This window comes from Heterodontus francisci, chromosome 36, assembly GCF_036365525.1.
Source record: "Heterodontus francisci isolate sHetFra1 chromosome 36, sHetFra1.hap1, whole genome shotgun sequence".
Taxonomy (NCBI): Eukaryota; Metazoa; Chordata; class Chondrichthyes; order Heterodontiformes; family Heterodontidae; genus Heterodontus; species Heterodontus francisci.
The window spans coordinates 45,813,489-45,823,797 of NC_090406.1; positions in this window are offsets into that span (position 1 = coordinate 45,813,489).

Genomic DNA, 10,309 nt, shown 5'->3' on the forward strand with positions numbered 1-10,309 from the left:
ATGATATAGGCGCTGGAGATCAAGACGTAGAATCAAGTCTGGGTAGAAATAAGAAGTAGCAATGGAAAGAAGTCCCTGCTGGGAGTAATTTATAGGTCCCCAAACAGTAGTTCCACAGTGGGGCACAATATAAACCAGGAAATACTGGGGTCTTGTAAGAAAGGTACAGCAATAATCATGGGTGATTTTAATATGCATATAGACTGGATTAATCAAATTGGTAAGGGTAACCTCGAGGGAGAGTTCATTGAATGTATTAGAGATTGTTTTTTGGAGCAATATGTTGTAGAACCAACCAGGGATCAGGCTATTCTAGATTTGGTATTGTGTAATGAGGTGAAGGATCCTGTAGGGAAGATTGATCATAGCATGCTAGAATTTCAAATTCAGTTTGAGGGCGAGAAACTGGAGTCCCACACTAGCGTTCTGGAGTTAAACAAAGGTAATTACATAGACATGAAGACAGATTTGGCCCTAGTGGACTGGGCAGGAAGACTAAAAGGTAGGACAGTTGATGAGCAGTGGCAAATGTTTAAGGAGATATTCAATTCCTCCCAACTAAAATATATTCCAGAGAGGAAGAAAGATTCTAAGAGGGGGAAAAAACATCCATGGCTAAGCAAGGAAGTTAAGGATAACATAAACACAAAAACTAAGGCATACCATATTGAAAAGACCTGTGGCAGGCTGGAAGATTGAGAAACTTTTAAAGATCAACAAAGGGTTACTAAAAAAGTAATAAAAAGAGCAAAGGTAAATTATGAAAGGAAACTAGTGCAAAATATAAAAATGGATAGCAAAAGCTTCTATAAGTATATAAAAGGGAAGAGAGTAGCTAACGTGAATGTTGGTCCCTTGGAGGATGAGACTGGGAAGTTAATTGTGCGGAACACAGAAATGGCGGAGACACTAAATCAGTATTTTGCCTCAGTTTTCACAATGGAGGACACTAGTACCATCCCGATAGTAACAGGTAATGCAGAGGTTATAGAAAGAGAGGAACTTAGAACAACCATCATCACTAGGGAAAAATACTGAGCAAACTATTGGGGTTGAAGGCAGAAAAGACCCCAAGGCCTGATGGCCTACATCCTAGGATCTTAAAGGAAGTGGCAGTGGAGATATTGGATCCATTGGTTATAATATTCCAAAATTCTCTGGATACGGGAAAGGTTCCAGTGGACTGGAAAAAAGCTAATATAACGCCCTTATTCAAAAAGGGAGGGAGGCAGAAAGTAGGAAACTATAGACCAGTTAGTTTAACATTTGTTGTTGGGAAATTGTTAGAATCCGTTATAAAGGAAGTAATAACAGGACATTTAGAAAGTCAAAATTCAATCCATCAGAGTCAGCATGGTTTTATGAAGCGTAAATCGTGTTTAACTAATTTGCTAGAGTTCTTCGAAGCTGTAACAAGTAAAGTGGATAATGGGGATCTTGTAGATATAGTATATCTGGACTTCCAGAAGGCATTTGATGAGGGGCCACACAAAGGTTAATATACAAGGTAAGATCACATGGGGTTAGGGGCAACTTATTAGCTTGGATAGAGGACTGACTAACCAACAGAAAGCAGAGAGTCGGGATAAATGGGTCTTTTTCTGGTTGGCAAGATGTAACGAGTGGGATGCCACAGGGTTCGGTCCTCGGGCCCCAACTATTTACAATCTATATGAATGACTTGGATGCAGGGATAGAAGATACAATAGCCAAATTTTCAGATGACACTAAAATATGTGGGATAGTAAGTTGCAATAAAGAAATAAGAAATTTACAAATGGATATGGATAGGTTAGGTGAATGGGCCAAAATTTGGCAGATGGAGTTTAACGTGGATAAGTGTGAGGTTATCCATTTTGGTCAGAAGAATAGAAAAGCAAATTATTACCTAAATGGAGAGAAAGTTCAGAGTGCTTCGGTGCAGAGGGATCTGGGTGTCCTCGTGCATGAATCGCAGAAAACTAGTATGCAGGCGCAGCAGGTAATAAGGAAGGCAAATTGAATTTTGGCATTTATTGCTAAAGGAATAGAGTATAAAAGTAGGGAAGTGTTGCTGCAACTGTACAAGGCATTAGTAAGACCGCATCTGGAGTATTGCGTACAGTTTTGATCCCCTTACTTGAGGAAGGATGTAGTTGCACTGGAGGCAGTTCAGAGGAGGTTCACTAGATTGATTCCAGAGATGAGGGGTTTGTCTTATGAAGAGAGATTGAGCAGTTTAGGCCTTTACTCTCTAGAGTTTAGAAGAATGAGAAGAAATCTAATTGAGGTATATAAGATGATTAAGGGGATTGGCAAAGTAGACGTAGAGAGGATGTTTCCTCTGGTGGGACAATCTAGAACAAGAGGTCACAGTTTTAGTATTAAGGGGTAGCAGATTTAAAACAGAGATGAGGAGAAATTACTTCTCTCAAAAGGTCGTGAGTCTGTGGAATTCGCTACCCCAGAGTGCGGTGGATGCCAGGACATTGAGTAAGTTTAAGGAGGAGATAGACAGATATTTAATTAGTAATGGGCTGAGGAGTTATGGAGAACGGGCAGGAAAGTGGAGTTGAGTAGAGATGAGATCAGCCATGATCGTATTGAATGGCGGGGCAGGCTCGAGGGGCTGAGTTGCCTACTCCTGATCCTAGTTCTTATGCTCTCCCATCGCCACTTCTTCCACCTGCCCAGCTTCATTTCCTAAATCTAAGTCTAAAATTGTGCCCTCTGTTGTCAGACTTGCTACATACTGGGCCAAAAGAGTTCTCCTGAATGCACCTCAAGAATTCTGCTTCCTCAATTCCATTCACACTAAAACTAGTTAATATTGGGGTAGTTAAAATCCCCTACTATTACTGCCCTATTGTTGTTGCACTTCTCAGACATTTGCCTACATATCTGCTCTTCTATCTTCCTCTGCTTGGGGGTCTATAGTACACTGCCAGCAGTGTGATTGCCCCTTTGTGTTCCTTAGCTTAATCCATATAGCCTTATTTGATGAACCTTCCAACATATCATCCCTCCTCACAGCTGTAATACTTTCCTTGACCAAAATTGCCACTCTCCCTCCTTTCTTATTCCCTTCCCTATCACGTCTGAAAACCCTGTAACCAGGAATGCTAAGCTGCCATTCCTGTCCCTCCTTAAGCCATGTTTCTGTCATAGCTATGATATCATACTGCCACGTCTCTATCTGTGCCCTCAGCTCATCTGCTTTATTTGCTATACTCCTTGCATCATTAAGGCTACTCCTCACCCTCTACCATTTCCTTTTCTTTCCTGTAGATCATATAAGCTGGTATATTTAGTTCCCAGTCCTGACCATCTTGCAGCCATTTCTCAGTACCATATCATACCTTCCAAGTTAAATTTTCACTTGCAGTTCACTCAATTTATTCTTATACTCGTGTTTTTGTATGTGGGTCAGACACCCTAACCTGTTCTTCTGCTCCAATGTCTTACTCACACTTTACTTATTTTTCCTCTTCTGGTTTAATTACTTTACATTTTAGTTTTCCCTTTAAACTTAAAGCCGAAAGCATAATTTTTGGCTGTTACTCTATACTCTCTTCCCTTTTGTTTATTTTGGAAATATTATTTATATTACCTTTTCTGCCTGAGTCTGCCCCTCCATTTACTAGTTTAAAGTCCTTGTGATCAGCCTAGTTATCCTTTCTGTTTGGACACTGGTCCCAGTCAGGTTAAGGTGGAGCTCATTGCAATGGTACATTTCCGTCCTGTCACAATACTGGTGCCAGTGTCCAATGAAATGGAACCCTGTTATACGTTTGTTCGGTACGCTACCACTTTAGTTAGTCTAGCTAGAGAGATTCTTAGTCTGTATTAGTTAAACATTAAACTTTATTACATTATAACTATTTACACTTCACATCAGTCTGTGTAACTCCTCCAAAAGCCAAGCTGCATCTATCTTCGAGTCTCTCTCACATGATCTCTAACATCATCATGGTTGGACGTATTCTTTACAGTCTCTCAAGATTAACCCTTTCAGACCCTTGTACTACATCTCCCCCCAATTCTTTATCCAAATATATATTTACATACATTCACTTTTTTATTTACATACTACCCCATCTCCCTACCAAGTCTTTGACTTCATAGATTCAATCTGTCAGGAGGCTTCACAACTCTCCCTGATCTTGTTGGCGTCAGATGTGGAAGATTGGTAGTCTTTCTCTGATCACTTGTGTCTTGACTTGGACGGACTTCATACAGGTTTGTAGCATTCGGTGCTTTCTGAATTTCCGGTTCAACATCTGATTCATCTAACTGTATGACCGATTGACATCTTTGATATAAAGGAATAAGATTCCTTCTATTTCTTCTTCTAGTACCCTCTGAAGTTCTTTGTAAATAAGATCGCTGTTGATTCTCCGCTGTCAAGAGAATTACTCTTTCTTTGTTATGGTCTTCTACCCATACCTTTTGCACTTCTGACGACTTCGATAGGGTTCTGGTACGGTTTGTCCTGTTATAATTATGGGTTTGTTTGTTTTGATAAGACTTTTCTTTGTCTTATACTTTCTGATAATCCTTGCTTTGTAACCCTGGAAATAATTTCTTGGGTAGAAAATAAATAAGTAAATAAAATTGGAAGTTGCGTTCAGAGTTTTCTACCCATTAAGAGTTCGGATGGTGCTAATCTGCATAACAATGGAATAGTTCTGTAGGTCCGAAGTGCTAATTGGAAATCTTGATTTTTCTTCAACATTGCTTTAATAGTTCTGACTACTTGCTCAGCTTCTCCATTTGATTGTGGATACCTAGGGGAGCTTGTTGGATGAACAAATTCACATTTTTATGCAAAGTGCATGAAGTAAGCATTTGCAAATTGTGATCCATTATCAGATATTATCTGATTAAGTATACCATGTGTTGCAAAAACTTCTTGTGAAACACTGACGACTGCTTCAGTTGTTGTTGTGTACATCTGCTTAACCTTGACCCATCTTGAGAAGTAATCGACTATAATTAGATAGAATCTTCCATCAAAGAAGAGATCCATTATCAACTGTTCCCACAGTCTGATTGGGAATTGGGTCGAAATTAGAGGTTCTCTCTAATCCTGTCTGTGAACTGCACATACATCACACTTTGAAATCAGTTCTTTGATATCCTTCAAGATTCTTGGCAACCACACAGGCACCTGAGCCCGTGCTCTACATTTAGTTATGCTCATATGACCCTGGTGTATTTTCTCCAAGATATCTACTTGGAGTGACTCTGGAATCCCCAATCTCTCATCATATACCAATAAATCATCCACTATGGTAAAGTGTCATCTGTGTTTGAAGAAGGTTTTCATCCTCTTACTCTTGGGACTCTGTTGTGGCCAACGTTGCTCACAGTATTGGTGGACTTAGATGCATTCTTCATCTTGACTCTGTGCCTGATGAACTTGTTGAACTTGCTTCTTCCCGAGTTCACTGTCCGTGTAGAACACCTGCAGGAACTTGCTGTATTTCTCTTTCTTGCTCCGGTCGTCTTTGGGCAGCATGGCAGGCTGTGCTGTGTTGTGCGGGTTCTCTCTCCATTGGGCGGGCTCTCTGGTGGAATCCAGATTCTCCACAGTGCTCCGGCTGGGGTGGGAGGCTCTCCCTCTGTCCCAGCTCAGTCTCCCTAGACCAATGAACAATTTTGGGAATTCCTCTTGAAAGTGAGTCCTGGATTCTTGTTGTTTAACTTCTTCTACTTTCTCTATAAGATGAAGGTCAATACAAGCTCTTCTACTTAAGAACGAGAACTCCTCATTTCTTAGGACATACAGTGTTTCTAATATCTACTTTCCCTCGTATTGAAGTGCTGCCTGTAACTTCCCCTTTACTTCAAGTTCAACTCCTCCTGGGCCATGTGACTGAGTTTCTGTTGGATGCAGAAAGTGTGTGGATAGCCATGGCCCTTCATCTGATAAGACTGCTACACATGCTCCAGTGTCAAGTTTGCAATTAGTGATATAGCCATTGACATATATATCCGCAGACCAAAATGTCTGATTCGGGTCATTAATCTCACCCAGAAAACATCTCAATTGCTCTGCTGCAGGAGATTGCTTAACTTCTGTTCTTTCATTCAACAAGATCATGGCTGATCTGATTGTACCATCAACTCTACATTCCTGCCTACCCCTGATAACCTTTCACCCCTTGCTTATCAAGAATCTATCTACCTCTGCCATAAAAATATTCAAGGACTCTGCTTCCACCTCCTTTTGAGGAAGAGAATTCCAAAGACTCACGACCCTCTGAGAGAAAAAATTTCTCATCTCCGTCTTAAATGAACGACCCCTTATTTTTAAACAGTGACCCCTAGTTCTAGATTCTCCCACAAGAGAAAACATCCTTTCCACATCCACCCTGTCAAGACCCCTCAGGATCTTATGTTTCAATCAAGTCACCTCTTACTCTTCTAAACTCCAGCGGATACAAGTCTAGCCTGTCCAACCTTTCCTCAGAAGACAACCCAACTATTCTAGGTATTAGTCTAGTAAACCTTCTCTGAACTGATTCCAACACATTTACATCCTTCCTTAAATAAGGAGACCAATACTGTACACAGTACTTCAGATGTGGTTTCACCAATACCCTGTATAACTGAAGCATAACTTCCCGACTTTTGTATTCAGTTCCCCTCACAATAAACAATAACATTCTATTAGCTTTCCTGATTACTTGCTTTACCTGCATACCAACTTTTTGCAATTCATGCACTAGGCCACCTAGATACCTTGCATCTCAGAGCTCTGCAATCTCTCACCATTTAGATAACATGCTTCATTTTTATTCTTTCTGCCAAAATGAAAAATTTCACATTTTCCCACATTATACTTCATTTGCCAGATCTTTGCCCACTCACATAACCTATCTCTATCCCTTTGTGGCTCCACTGTGGCACAGTGGTTAGCACTGCCGCCTCACAGCTCCAGTGACCTGGGTTCAGTTCTGGGTACTGCCTGTGCGGAGTTTGCAAGTTCTCCCTGTGATTGTGTGGGTTTCCACCGGGTGTTCCAGTTTTCTCCCACAGCCAAAGACTTGCAGGTTGATAGGTAAATTGGCTATTGTAAATTTCCCCTAGTGTAGGTAGGTGGTAGGAGAATTGTGGGGATGTGGTAGGGAATATGGAATTAATGTAGGATTAGTATAAATGGGTGGTTGATGGTTGGCACAGACTTGGTGAGCTGAAGGGCCTGTTTCAGTGCTGTCTCTCTCTCTATGACTCTTATGTCCTGTTCACAACTTAGTTTCCTACCTATCTTTGTGTCATCAGCAAATATAGCAACCATACCTTCAGTCCATTCATCTAAGTCATTTATATGAATTGTAAAAATTTGAAGCCCCATCACAAATCCCTGTGGCACACCACTTGTTACATCTTGCAAACCTTAAACTGACCCATTTATGCCTACTCTCTATTTCCTGTAGCTAGCCAATCTTCTATCCATGTCAATATGTTACCCCCTACACCATGAGCTTTTATTTCCAGCAATTACCTTTGATGTGGCACCTTATCAAATGGCTTTTGGAAATCTAAGTACAGCACATCCCTTTTATCCACAGCATGTGTTATTTCTTCAAAGAACTCCAATGAATTGGTTAAACATGACTTCCCTTTCACAAAACCATGTTGACTCTGACTGATTACCTTGAACTTTTCTAAGTGCTCTGCTATAACGGCTTTAATAATAGCTTCTAACATTTTCCCTAAGACAGGTTTTAAGCTAACTGGCCTGTAGTTTCCTTCTTTCTGTCTTCCTCCCTTTTTGAATAAAGGAGTTACATTCGCTATTTTCCAATCTAATGGAACCTTCCCTGAATCTTGGGATTTTTGGAAAGTTAAAACTAACGCATCAACTATCTCACTAGCCACTTATTTTAAGACCCTAGGATGAAGTCCATCAGGACCTGGGGACTTGTCAGCCTGCAGCTCCAACAGTTTGTTCAGTACCACTTCCCTGGTGATTGTAATTTTCTTGAGTTCCTCCCTCCCTTCCATTTCCTGATTTACAGTCATTTCTGGAATGTTACTTGTATCCTCAATAGTGAAGACCGATGCAAAATACCTGTTCAATTCATCTGCTATCTCCTTATTATCCATTATTAATTCCCCAGACACACTTTCTATAGGACCAATGCTCACTTTGTTAACTCTTTTCTTTTTAAAATATCTATAGAAACTCTTACTATCTGCCTTTATATTTCTAGCCAGCTTTCTGTCATACTCTAATTTTTCCCTCCTTATTAATCTTTTAGTCATTCTTTACTGTTTTTTATATACTGTCCAATCTTCTGACCTCCCACCCATCTTTGAACACATATATGCTTTTTCTTTGAGTTTGATACTATCTTTAACTTTTTTAGTTAAACACAGGTGGTGGGTCCTCCCCTTTTTGTTTCTTGTTGGAATGTATTTATTCTGTGTATTCTGAAATATCATCTTAAAAGTCTGGCACTGCATCTCTATGAGCTATCCCTTAACCTGATTTGCCAGTTCACTTTAGCTAGCTCTGCTTTCATGCCCTCATAATTGCACTTATTTAATTTTAAAATACTGGCCTTAGACCCACTCTTCTCTCCCTCAAACTGAATGTAAAATTCAATCATAATTTGATCACTGCTGCCTAGGGGCACCTTCACTATGACGTCATTAATTAATCCTATTTCATTGCACAATACCAGGTCTAGTATAGCCTGCCTTCTGGTTGGCTCCTGGGGACCCGGACCTCTAATCAATGCCCCCCCAACCCCACCACTTGCCTCCCCGGTGCCCAACCGATCACTCTCGGCAAGGCCCCAAAAACTTACCTCTTTTCCAGGGCCGTCCTTCCTCTTCATCTTGAAGCTGGGTGTAGTCTGAATGGCGCTGCTGGGACTAAGAGCTGTCAACTTCCTGATTGGCTGACAGCTCCATTAGGCAGGACTTCCTGCCTCAATAAGGTGGAAGTCCCGCTTAAGACCGATTCAGGTCCCGTGGACCATAAAATATGGTCTGGGCCCCCAGGCCCGGTGGATGCGGGATCGTCACCGACTTTTCGGTCAGTGGAGGGCTCCCCTCTGGCAACCATTAAATTCCGGCCACAGTGTACCTTTTTTCTTGGTGCCTCTTCTTCAGCCCTCTGGCGAAGGAACTGAAAAGTTGCTGGAGGTTTCCTGAACCAAGGTCTTTCTTCCCCTCACAGGATTGCTCTGTTGTTCCTTTGGAGCTCATCTTGCCCCACCACCTGAATAGCTTTATTCAGGGTGACATCTTCCTTAGACTGCAAAAAATCTGATAGGGACTCATCAGCAATACCCACAACAATACGATTCCATATTCACCTCCTTCAGCTAGCCTGTAAAGGTTATTAATAAAAGCATTGACTGTTTCACCTGGTATCTGGACTCTTTTGTTGAATCTTGCTCTTTCTAAAATCTTATTGTTCCACAAGTTGAAATAAGAATCAAAAGTTTTTTAAACTTCCTCAAATTTGGCAGATGTTTCATTAAGACCTTGTCTGGCAATCACATCAACTGCTATCGCACCAGTAGAATACAACAATGTATTCACTTGAAATAAAAACAGAAAGTGCTGGAAATACTCAGCAGGTCTGGCAGCATATGTGGAGAGAGAAACAGAGTTAACATTTCAGCTCTTTGACATTTCATTAGAAAGTGTATTCACTTGCTCTGCTTCAGATTGGCTGTCTAATTTAGCTGCAATTCTGTATCTGAGAAACCTTTTTCTCCATAATACCCAGTTTCGAATCTGACTGGGTCTCTCTTGATTTTGGAAACTCTCCACTTCCTGTGTCATCTGTTTTGATGAGGACAGAGTGTAATTGAAGGAGGTTCTGCAGGAATGTTCTATACACCATAGACAGATCTTTGTGATTTATAAATTTATTACTGTCATCGCCAACATATATGTTGATAAACCATGGCGTAGATAAAGATCACATACACATATAATGTACAATTGAAAGAACCATAAAACCATAAAATTATACCATGTTTAGGTTACTAATTATTAAAATGTATTTATAGCCAGAAACAGGCCGTTATGACAAGGTGAGGAAGGGGTCTCAGGCTCCCCTTTTGCCCTTCCTCTTATTTGACCACAACAGGGTTTATTCCTTTTGAATTGTGGTTGTACCACCTCAATGAGTGTTTTATCTCTTTTCTTTGCTATGATTGTCATGAAGACCCCATCTGCCAAGAATGAGGCATATTAATTTCATCATATGAACATTAATTTTAAACTGTTGCTGGAAGGAAGAGATGACTTGTTTAAAGAGATCAGCAGTGGCTGGAAAACATTTGCATACTAAGAGACA